We start from the raw sequence: 11,899 nt of genomic DNA, 5'->3' as shown, positions 1-11,899 counted from the left end.
GGGTAGGGTAGGGTAGGGTAGGGTAGGGTAGGACTAAACTGCCCTCCATTTGGTTTGGTGTACCTGCAATTTGATTCTTGCAATATTTTAAAGGGATCTGAACACTTTTAGCTTTGTTTCTTCAGAAGGAGACAACATAGTAATTTATATAGTTCCTAAAACGAGCTGTATATTTTCCAGCTGGCCACTTGGCTCCAACTCAGGTCACTCCTTCACATAAAATCGTAACTGTTTCATGACAAATGCAAAAGCACTTTGTTGCTTTTAGTCCAGTTCTCAGCAGCTTGTAGTTGTAATCACTGTAATCTCAAAGACTAGTACCTTGTCTGTATTTGCAACAAAGATGGAAGTGATTGACTGGTGTCTGGGTTTACTCTTTGCTTTCTTCATATCATTTCTGTGTCTCACCACTGAAAATACAGTTTATCAATATTTATCAGATAATGGTTTTCTTTTTCCATAAAAATAAAAATTTATTTTAAGGAAATTACTTTTTTACATGCTATAATGAAGATTTCTTATTTAGCTTCATTTAATGATAAACTAATTAACACATCTTGCCTCACTACATCCCCTCCTCTGATTTACAATACTGTATATAGTACAGTATACATATATATAGTATAGTACAATAACAATGTAGGAATTGTTGTTTAAAAGTTAGAATTTTTTTTTTCTTCTTTATTTTCCTGACATTTCCCCAAGCTTGTCTGCTGCAACTGTTTGGAAAAGACAGTTTGGCAAAAAGCAATGGGTGGGAGTGGAAAGACAGGGATTGCAAAGCTAGAAGTTATTTAATTTGACGACCTAACCTAAGTGGTGAAGCACATAACTTACAGCTCTAGTGTGATCGATCCCTAATGGGTCTTCTGAATGCCTGAGTAGCGGAAAAGCTGGATGCTCTCTTACGTATTGAGGAATAAAAGAAAATGGAATACATTTCACCTCCTATTTTCCTCCTCAAAATTGGCTTGCTCAGAAGTCTTGCCAGTATTAAAATAGCTGCCTGATGAGTTTATACTGTACAATGTGCACAAATTACTTGCCTTATATTAAAGTCACCTGCTGCTACATTATTCCATGGATAAAAACAGAGAACAGCAGCCCGTCTATGCGTACTCTGCTTTCTAACAGATTTATGAGGAGGCTGACAGGTCACTCCTAGTTAGCCGCTTCTAGCGCACCTTAAAACCGCCAGCCGGTTTTCACAGCGCAGACGCTCCAACAGCTCCAGATGTTTCAGGCCTTTCAGAACCAAATTCATTGTTAACATGCAAAGATGTTTATGGGGATTTTTCCTGTTGCTGGTCGCTCAAATGTTGATTTAGTTTGCAGCTGGCTGATAATCAAGGCTGTTTTCCAAAAAACCTGACTTCTTCAGACAAATGTCTGCTCTCATCGTGCAGAGAAGATCTGTCAACATAGGCACAATTTTTGCACAATAACACATTACTCCACTGTCAGGCCAGTTAGCGACTGGTCACGGGCTGCTTTCAACTTGATTGAACACAGTTTGGGAGATACATCACCTTTCAAGCCCTAGAAATAGCTTATGGACGTGAGTAATATCATGGACTTCAAGAACACGTCCTTACTTCCCACCTGGTTTATTTTTTCTTGGATGACAACACATTGAAATAATGAGCCTATATGTCTAAGTATTAATGCAAATATCTTTCATAAGTTACTTCAAATATTTTATATTATATGATTATATGAAACATCAGGTCACATTTTGCAAAGTGTTTCCCACTGGAAGCAAATTTCACTTGGGATTTTTTTTTCCTCCAAATCTTATAAAAATAGAAAGCATCCTTGCCCTCTGACTTCCCCTAGCTTTAATTCAAGCACTGGACATTTCATCTCAAAAATTTACAAGAAAGTGGAAGATTTTCTGTTAAGGCTGAATTAATCCTGTTAATAGTAGCTTTGAGTTTTTCCAATGATACAAAGTATGGCATTCGTTTACAGAGGTTGAAAAAGAAATGTCCTAAGGGATACTTTCATTTTATTTTTACTCTTGCATCTTTAAATTACAGGAACCTTAATATCCTATGAGAATTTTCTAGTTGAGACTTGACACACACACAAAAAACCCTGAAAAAAATAACAATCTCAAAACTGATTCTTTCTGATAAAGGGGAAACAGAGTACGGATTTGAGCCAGGAAAACAAAACACGTTGGAGAATGGGTGGTACCTTATCAAGACTTAAAAAAAATATTGAAATTTAAACTGTCAGCTGAAAGTCCAAATTAAATGTCAGGATGCTTAGAGACATCACCCTGAGTAACTGGGCACTTTGCTTTTACACCGCTGAGGCACTGAATTCAGACGTCCATAAAAGCGCACATTCACTGTCACGAACTAAGGTTCAGTGAAGAGACTGAACACCAGAGAGGAAGCAATGACCATTTAGACATCTGTCTTCTTGTAAACCACACAGGCTTATAGAGCCTTTTTTGTTTCTTCAATCACATAGAGACAGCGTTTGCAATTTGCCAGTGTAATCTTATTTGCCTGAGATTTCAAAGTGCTTCATCTTAGGAATTGCTGCCAGTCACATCTAATGGACGCAGGAACTGAAGCAGAAGAGGAGTTGAACAACTAATCCAGCATCAATCACGGTCTGGAATAGATTTGAACTGCAAACCCGTCACTTTTCAAATAAGTTACAGAAAACTTTGTATTAAAGTCAGAGCTTATTTACCACAGCCACCTCCTCCCTCGCCCTATTACTGCCACGTGACTCTCATTCCTGTGGTCTGCACAAAATGCAATCAAAATAATCTGGTTTTACCAGTTATTTATCATTTCCAATCTCAGCTCATTTTATCAGCTGCAAAGTTATTAGTCTGGCTTTAAAATCCCATCAAAATCTACCCTTTGATGCTTATTTATATGTTCATCAATTAGAAGCCCTTAAAATGTCAGAGATCTTCCAGTCTCACTTGGAGCTATTCATGGAGCATCAGCACAGTTCTAAGGTTTACAGAAAGTTAACATGAACTATTAGACAGTTTAGACAGTTTTTAAAACAGCTACAAGTTATCTGAACCTGGTGATAATGTAATAAAAAAAAAAAAAAAAAAAAAAAAAAAAAAGAAAAAAAAAGCCTAGCTCTAGATACAGCTGTGTAACTTCATCCTGAGCTACTGTTAAACTGGAAAGCATTTCATCATTATCATATGAATTGACTGCCACACTTGGTATTATCTCATTTGATAACACCTCTGCACTAATCACAGAAGGAAATATCTGTTAGATGATGTTTTCTGCATTAATGCAAATACTTCCACTGGCATTTTTAACTGATCAAGGGTAAGTTCCCAGGGTCAGATTTTTTAATATCTGCTAGCCACAGACATCGTTGATCTTTGCATTTCCCTGGTGAATACTTCTACAGTTTTTATATTCTTATTTATATTCATTTCCCCTTTCTGCATGTTATATTTGTATAGGCTGCTTATGTGCATGCAAAATGAATGCATGTGAATGCATCGTGTATGTAACCTGGAGGTAGTTAGGTGTGTGTGCTCTGTCTTCGTCACTCCTAAGATCAGGGCTACGACAGACTTGCTACGAATGGCAGATGAAATACATGTTGGACCGGCAAATTGTCATCACTCACTCACAGAGATTTGGAGAGATGTTTTAATATTGGCATCATGAGAGTTCCAGCACAGACCAGATTTCAATGCTCACCGATGTATTAATCATGTGCTTGAGTTTCAGCATATATTCTCCTTCGCAGATTTTAGGATCAGGCCCTAGGTTTCTATGGTCTATTTGTGCTGGACCCACAGACAGCTTGTTTGATAAGCGGACTCAGCCTCGATGACTGGAACTCTGAGAAGCAGAAGCGTATTAATTGAATGGATAATTAATCTACCTGTTTTCTCTTTTAGGTTTTTGGTTGCATTACATTGTCAATCAATCTCCTCTTTCGAATGAGCCAACGTGATGTCTACCAAGGCTCTTGAGACTTAGCATGGAAAACGAGCAGAGTTATTTTGATTCATTGTTGTAACAGATTGTAAACCTCTCTTCTGTTTTTAGAAACATTTACCGTAGCAGCTGAAAAACTACTTTTCAAAATACTATTGTTTCAGCCATGTGATTAGATCTCTGGGTTTAACCCAAAACACTCTTTATGCCACTAAAACCCCCTTTTCTAATCCTCCTAATCTCTGCACACACACACACAAAAAAGAAAGTTAAATACCACACTGATTGGGTTTTTCTTTTCTGTTTTTAGGGGAGAATTTCAGTCTAAACCAAACCTACCCTGTGTAGTACATTACAATCAGTATGACTTTCTATTTGTTAATGTTGGCACAAACAGAGGTGGGGAATTATCAGTAAGAATGAGCTGAAGTATTTTTGGTACTAACAGCAGAAAGACTTCTGCTACACATCTTTAAGCAGTAAGCTTTAATTTCATGTAGCTCTTTCCTATTTTGTATAAATTTAAAAACTGGACATGAAGTAGATTCTCAAAATGGTGCTATTTTAGCTTACTACAGAGTGAAACGACATTTTTTTTCCTTATTATTAATACATATATCTGCCATTAAAAATCTGACAAATTGTGTACAATGTCAAAATGTTTGTGACGATTGTCTTTTGCTTGCCAGGTGTTGGTAAAATTTCTTTACCTACTACTCATATAAAGTGTGAGATTTGGATATATCATCCACTTAATAACAAAATTCTGTGCTTTATATTACATAAAATAAAAATGGCTCCTCTCACCCTACCTTCCATCCAGGTTCTCTGTGTGCTCTGTGATGTAAATTATTTTCTTTCTGGCTGAGCTATAGCTGTGTTTTTAAGGAGATATATGAATATTGAAATGTGTCACTGTGATTGGAAGTGTTGAGATGAACTTGCGGGAAATCTTTGCTCCAAGAAACATGTTTACATTCTGACTTGTTCTCCCCTAAATCAGGACACAGACTGGTGCTGCGGTGTCAGATATTGCCACACACATATAAATTTTGTCTTATGGTCAGTCTCTAGGAAATACAGTCCCCATGAGCCACACACAGCGAATCACGTAATCTATAAGGTATTCATGGCATACCACCTACATCTTCTGGAGAAGCTGTACCTCAAATGCCCTGGGAATGGGACTGTATAAAGGCACAGACAGTCAAATAAACCTCTGCATCATCAAACCACCCCGAACCCCAGGAAGAACTAGCTGACGCTTCAGGCCACGATTGCCTTTCTCTTCTTCTTTTGCCTTCATGCTAATAGAGAAATTGAGATGGTGTGTAGCTCATTTTTCACTCTTTGACTTCTTGATTTCACGGAGAGTGCATCTGTGACTGCAAACCCATGCACACAAAATGAAAATGTGTCAAGAATTCTTTTTGTTCAAAATCCAAGATCTTTTCTAACTGCACAATTCCTTGCTACATCACTGACCTGCTGAAGCTGAAGTATCTCCTTGCATTTATTTACCCTCCAAACTGCATTGACCTGAGCAGGATGATAACGATAGCAAATTTGTACATGTTAGAAGAGGAATGTAGGTGGCATGAAACAGGAATCAGAGTTTTCTGGAGAAAAGGAAACTATATTTTATGCTGATTTATCATCTGCAGAAGTATGTTCTCAAACCTGGTCAGCTGGAGATGGATAAGGAAGATCTCTGCTATCAACAAGATGGGGGAGATAACTTCTCCCCAGCTGCTGCAATTAATAGCAATTGCTGCAAACAATCACAGCCTTCACAGTTATGGATAAAGGCAAGTGCATGCCTGACCCGCAGCAGCCAGCAGAATTACAGAAGCAACCCAAAATCTATGGAAGGCCATTGCTAGTTAACAAGCTAATTTTCAGGTGTCTGTTATAGAAATTCTATGCCTTAGTCTTTTATTTCAGAACCTGACTCTAAGCCGTGACGGTTGACAGCATTAGCAATTGACTCTGCTGGGTCAAATTTCCTCAGTACTATGCAAAATAAATGTTGTGTTATGAAAATACCGATCATTTAAAAATAATGTTAGACAAGGTTCATATTTCTCTTAAGAAAATACTGATTTTATTTAATTACCTATTATGTTTTGGGGTAAAATAGTTTGAAAAGTAGGTTTTGCAAATATTGTTCCAAGTTAAGGCAAATCTGTAATGCCTACCAGGGCAAAATGTGTAAAAATTACTATTTCTCGTTTCAACACAAATATTAAGTTGCTTCAGTGGTATAACTAAGGTGTAGAAAAGCTTGCTTTATTCTAAAGGGTGGTGGTGATTTACAGAAGTTTGCCAGGCTGCTTTCAGAGGCTGCTCTTTTTCAATTTGCCAGGATTTACTCATGTGTCTTTTTTTTTCCTGCAGCTGCCGTTACAGAGGTGAAGCAAAAAAAAACCCAAACAAAGTAGCTCCCTCAACTTTCATACCACGTTTGATTTCTGTTTGCGGTTGTTTAGCCTCATACCACTAACACTAATGATATTTATTAGCAAGAAATAGAGAACTGTCCCTTAAAAAAATCTCACAAGCACTCAGAAAATCTACTGCAACAAAACCAGCAAAACATGTACCATACGTGCTGACATTTTGGGGAAAGAACATCAATGATATATATCTATCACTACACCTCTCATCACTTCCTCAAAATCTGCCCACTGATTTCTCCTCTTCGTACAACATCCGACACCCCAAACCACTGAGAAGCTGTCAAGGGCTCTCAAAACATCAAAACTCCCTTAACCTGCCACAAAATTTTCTCTGCTTTTCCCTAAATGGGGGATTTCATCGTAGGATTTATGGCCCAGAATGGCAATATTTAATCCCAGAGGAGTAACACATTTCAGATGTTGAAGTCTCTCTGTAGAGGCGCGACCGGCAGGTTTCTGCCCCTAACCTAAGCAACAGGTAGTTTTCCAGTGGGATACACAGCTGGCAGGAGGTGACCTGCATGACTTTCAGTGTGAAACCAAGTGCTGGGGTCTAACCACAAAGACTACCAACATGATGGACTTTCAAGCTCAGATGATCTTTTTCGTACATAAACAAGGTATTTGGGAGCATTTCTGGTGGTTTAGGTGTATTTTCCTATGTTCCTTGTGTCTGGATTTATAGATGGGAAAGAAACAGCTTTAGAGGTAAAACAGCTAGAAAGGCAAGTGGAATTAATGCATTTCAAACTCTGATCAGATAATTTTTGGTAGATGGCTGTGGTAGGTACATCATGCTGTAGTGAACTTAATGCCTGAGTGAAGTAGGATCCATAATTTCGCTATCTTTGATTGAAAAATCCTATCCCATGCTCTTGTACCTAAACCTAGACAATGCCATGAAATACCACGTGTTACTACACTCAGAAAGAGCTCATTTATCTCGTGGCCCCAGAACTTTACAGATTACTTCTGCTGGACACAAGACAAAGTTGAGATTTTTTTCACTCATTCAAAATTAGGGTTGAAATTTAGCTAGTGCCCAAAGGCAAAACCTTCATTGTCCTGAAACCAGCTTAAGATTGTAGGGTTGAAATTCACCTCACCTAATGGGGTTTGTACAGCACAGACGTGTACATCAGTTCTGGTCATCTGAGCCCCTCTTTACAAGAAGGAGCCTTTATAGTAAATATTTTTAGGGTACAACTTTTTGGACCTATTTTGGACCTCTTCTTTCTGAGAAGAGGAAAGCTACTGTTTCTTTCCCTTGATCCTAGGGGACACCTAGACAGGCAGCTCAGATGGCACGACTGGCAGTCTGTGAGACACTGACCCTGCATTTGGGATTTCAAGCAGCAAACCGTCATGCTCGGCTATTTATAGTTACCGAGGTTGAAGATAATTTCATAGTGGAACACAACTTCAGATGGAGGCAATCGAGAAGTCATTGAACTTAGCAGCTGTGCAGCTGCGTCACCAAAACCCTCGTGCCGCCCAATTATTTTCCTTGGCGACTGCTTCCTCTAAGAACTTGTTTTTTCCTGACTGTGCCTCAGTTGGCCATTTGTGAAGGCCCAGCCAGCGTTTGTTGAAGAAAGAATGAGGGAGCAGTTGCTTCTGTTATTCTCCAGAGATCTTTACAGGGAAAATGCTGTTTAATATTGACATATTCTCACAGTCTCCAAGGGAGCCTTTTGACAGAAAGGGAGGGGAAGAGGAAGGGAGGATGGGGGGAGATCTGATCTGTCTGACCTTTCTCCCCAGAGGATAAAAATCAAAAGAGCAGAAAGAAATATATTTTTCTTCTTTTTTTTTTTGTCTGTGAATGTTGCAGCCTGAAGCTCCACTCCTGTGTCCGTGCTCCAGGCTCCCCAAGCATTAGTTCACTGTGAGTGAATACACTGTTGAGCATTTTTTTAGTAGAAAAAAGCAATATAACTTTGCCTCGAATCTTGCCAGAAGATAGAGATTTGGACCAGCCAGCAAAGTCTTGTAAGCAACTCTGCCTTAACTGCTGGTGATTCTTCCTTCTGCCTCGGTTTACAGCCCGTGGCATGACCTGGAAAGTTCTTCTACAGCAAAGCCCCACCAAACTGTGTCTGCTGACACAAGTACTGAGAAGGTCTGGATAAAAGACCAAATCTACTATTTGCAGAACACCAAAGTTGCAAAAATAATCTGCTACTGTGGGAAGAGGGATGGGAATAAACACAGACCTGGATGTTTTCCCTAGGCACATCCAGTTAAATGAAGATTACAGAAACCCGAGTAAATAAGAGGAATAAAACAAAATAAACATGCTAAACCCCCTTTCTCTCCCCTTTTTAAGTCTTCTTCCTACTTCAAAGCAATCCTCAGACTTCAATGCTACATGTGGGTAACGAAAGCATACCCGCACTACGCACACACACCCTCTCTGGGATAAGCTCTCAACCTTGCATGTCTTTGAACATCAGTCCCTGGCTGGTGGTGCCTAAACAGAGGCAGCATCACCTTCTATATTCTGCAGTGTCTTGTGGTTAAATAAACTTTTCATCAACCCACTGCCCTAGTATTATGCTATGGGCTTGAAATGCTCAACAGAGCACTCCAGACTTCAGAGCTTGGGAAGAAAAAACAAAATTCCTCTTTCTTCTGGATTTCTGCTAAACCAACAAAGCCTCAAGCAAGAAACAAGCAGTCAAAACAAAATTAAGAGAGTGTGAGACTGCTGTCTGGGATATATGGTGGTACGGAATAGCTGGTGCAAAACCAGTGGAAAAGAGCAAACAGAGCAGCTGCTGTGGAAGGCAAAATGCAGAAGTGTGAAACAGCCTCTATGGAAGAAACCGTGCAGAAGAGCTTTGCACGGACCAGCTGGTGCAGAGGCAGGCACAAGAGATGTACAGAGAGGAGGGACTGCTGTAGCTCATGCAGAATATACAGAACAGCAAGCAGAGAACAGGTTATGCAGAAGAACTGCTGTGCATGGATTTTCTGTGTGACCACTGAAGCTCCTCAGTAACTCAGATTTCTTCTGCCTTTTCAAGCCTTTTCAGATTCCCACAGACCAAAATTCCTGGAGCTGCAGCAGGTACAACTGCTGAGAGTGCTTTGGGCAGCGTAACGGCCACAGCCTGCAAATCACTCGCTTGCTTTGCCAGCCTTTTACATACAGGCAAGCACCAAGACTCACGTCCCGTCCCGTAACAGAGCTACAGGATCCCCTGAAAGGGAGAGAATTCTCTTTGTTTTCCTTACTTGCAAATAGAAAGTGCTTCTTTTTCCAGTGACATCACATTTTTCAGCTGACATCACAGATAGAAGTGTGCTGGAGCACTTGCATAGTGGGAGAGCAAAGAGCCACAAATAATCAGCCATAGGAGCTGCTATGTGTGCTCGGGAAGGTGACAAGGTGTGCACCACACTGACTGCGCTCTAAAGGCTCTTTCTCCATTCGTCCCAGGACCTGTTCATCCTGGGGAGAGTCACTGGTGTTTTGGGATGTTATCCTTCCCTCCCATCCAAAACTGCTCTGAGGGTACAGAGATAAATATGATGCCATCCTTGTAGAAAGGGGTGTTCAAGTACCTGGTTCAGGCAGCTGTACAGCAGTCTGGCCCAGTCTCGTGGCCATCTAATTATATACAAAGAAACAAAGAGACAATGAGAGTTATAAGATTGAAAATTCGTCTATTTGGAAGCAGGCTTATAAGAAAGATGGGGAGAAACACTTCAGCAGGACCTGGTGTGAGAGGACAAGGGGTAATGGTTTTAAAAGACTGATGCAGATTCAGATTAGATATCAGGAAAAAAATTTTACAATGAGGGTGGTGAGGCACTGGAACAGGTTGCCCAGAGAGGTGGTGGATGCCCCAACCCTGGAAACATTCAAGGCCAAGTTGGATGAGGCTCTGAGTAACCTGATCTGGTTGGGGATGTCCCTGCTTCTTGCAGGGGGGTTGGACTAGATGACCTTTGAAGGTCCCTTCCAACCCAAACTATTCTATGACTCTATTATATGATTTTATACAAGAAACTAACAGACATATCTTATTTTCTTTAAAAATTTATTTCCTAAGAATATAATTTTTTTTTTATTCTTATTATTCTGTGCTGTTTCCCTTTCTTGTGTTCTGCTTCACCCACACTTTGTCTTCCTAACAGCACCCATCTGTTTATGAATGGTACTGAGTTATGCGTGGTGGGGTCTCACTCTACTGAGCACGGAGTCCGAAGCGTTGGCTGTAACCTGCTCAGCCCCTCAGGCGGGCAGGACGGGCGAGAGGGAGCTCCCATGCAGGGCTGAGCTTGTGGCAGCGCTGAGCAGTTCCCACTGCCGACCAGGCCCAGCTGCGGCGTAGAAACACCCTGAAACGCTCACGTCTGGTATTGTCATTGCTGAGCTCTCTCTTGCCTTATTCTGCTGATTAGGCCTTGCAGACATAATGAGGAGGCTTTAGAAATCTTCGTGGTAATAAGAGTGGTCAGAGTATCAAAAAGTTTCATCTTTTTGACTCAACCTTGAGTTGGAAAAGCTGTGGCTGCCAGTTTGACAGATCAAGGTTACACTTTTGTTACTTTTTTGTTAGCTGAGAGACACAGCCAGTAACTGCTTTTAACAGAAAAGTTGCCTGAATGTTTTGTTTTAGACACCAACTGCCATTTTATTTTATTTTTATGCCGAGAAACAAAGATAGCAAGGTTGTGTTACAGACTTAACATTAACTCTGGCATCAGTAGATGCTGACTCTCTCTTAAGACCAAGCAATTAACCTTTGCAGCTCTGGCCCGTGTCAGGGAGCTGGGTGGCAATTAATAAAGTCTTCTCATGTCTCAGCAGCTAAGGGTCACACCACAGCTGAAATGACACAGATGCTTCTGCAGCCAGAGGAAATGACAATGCTTTCTTTCTGAAAGAACCTCATCTGACCCTTATCCCCTCAGAGAAGAATCTGCTGCAATGTAACAGCACTTGCAGACTGTTAGACGTGCGAGCTCCACAAGATTTTCAGAGAAAGCTTAGAAAAAAAAGGAACTGTTGGTAGAACACAACAGTTTTTGATGAGTAGGGAAACAGCCTTTCTCCCCTCCATACAGTGTCACAATTAAAAGGCCAAGGCACTTGGCCAGCGCCAACAACAGTGTATTGTTTTAATTTTAATGCTGCTATGTCACTTTCAGATTCTATTCAGTATTGTTGTAACTAGAGTTGTTATGCAATTTATTTCAAAATCACTACTGTGGTATCTGGAAGCCAAAAAGCTTCTCTTACAATAAGAGAAGCTAATCACATTAATTTGTAATTCTTACCAATTTGTTGGTCAAAAATTTGAAAAATTAGCAACAAACTCATGGAAATATTTTAACTTGTCTAATATTAATGGAGACAAACACCTCTCGCAAACTGTGAAATTATAGTCCTAATGTGGTACGCATGCATGGACAGGCTTGACTTTCACCATGACAGTATCCTGCATTCCATGGCTATCCTAAGCTCAGGACATGCTTATG

The sequence above is a fragment of the Chlamydotis macqueenii genome, chromosome 4 (genome assembly GCF_036417535.1).
Source record: "Chlamydotis macqueenii isolate bChlMac1 chromosome 4, bChlMac1.mat, whole genome shotgun sequence".
In the NCBI taxonomy this organism is placed as follows: Eukaryota; Metazoa; Chordata; class Aves; order Otidiformes; family Otididae; genus Chlamydotis; species Chlamydotis macqueenii.
The sequence above is the reverse complement of the archived record's forward strand: the minus strand, read 5'-3'. Positions refer to the sequence as shown.